Consider the following 1,047-nt stretch of genomic DNA (forward strand, 5'->3'; position numbering starts at 1 on the left):
CAATTGTTACATTTAGACTGATTGCTGCTGCCACTATGTCAATGCATCTTGTTGGGGGTCTTTCTCTTTTTCTTTGGCCCTCCATTTTACCAAGCATGATGTTCTTCTCCAGGAACTGGTCCTTTCTGATAACATGTCTGAACTATGAGAGATGAAGTCTTACTATTCTGACATCTAAGGAGTATTTTGGCTGTACTTCTTTCAACACACATTTGTTTGTTCTTCTGTCAGTCCTTGGTAATTTCAGTATTCTTCAACACTATAATTCAAGTCCCTCTATTCTTCTTCCATCTTCCTTATTCACTGTCTAACTTGTACATGCATATGAGGTGATTGAAGACATCATGGTTTCAATCAGGAGTATCTTAGTCCCCAAATTAATCTATCTTCAACATTTTAGAGAGGCCTTTTGAAATAGGTTGTTTGATTTCTTGACTGCTGCTTCCATGAGTGTTGATTGTGGAGCCAAGCCAAAATGAAGTCTTTTACAACTTTCTATCTTTTCTCCATTTATTATGTTGTTGTTTTTGGTCCATTTGTGAGGATTTTTGTTTTCTTTACATTGAGGTGCAATCCACACTGAAGACTGTGGTCTATGATCTTTATCAGTAAGTATTTTAAGTCCTTTTTGCTTTTAGCAAGCAAAGTTGTATCATATGCATTTCGCAGGTTGTTAATGAGTCCAATCCTGTTGCCATGTTCTTATTCATATAATCCAGCTTCTCAAGACTATTTGTTCAGCACACAGATTAAATAAGTGTGGTGAAAAGATATACCTTTCCTGACTTTAAAACATTCAATATTCCCTTGCTCTGTTCTAACAACTGCCTCTTGGTCTATGTACAGGTTCCTCATGACAACAATTAAGTGTTCTGGAATTCCCATTCTTCACAATGTTATCCATAGTTTGTCAAGATCCACACAGTCAAAAGCCTTTGCATAGTCAATAAAGCACAAATAAACAACTTTCTGGTATTTTCTATTTTCAGCCAAGATCTATCCAACACCAGCAATATATCCCTGGTTCCTTATCTTCTTCTGAATCCA

The sequence above is a fragment of the Chrysochloris asiatica genome, unplaced genomic scaffold (assembly GCF_000296735.1).
Source record: "Chrysochloris asiatica unplaced genomic scaffold, ChrAsi1.0 scaffold00052, whole genome shotgun sequence".
In the NCBI taxonomy this organism is placed as follows: Eukaryota; Metazoa; Chordata; class Mammalia; order Afrosoricida; family Chrysochloridae; genus Chrysochloris; species Chrysochloris asiatica.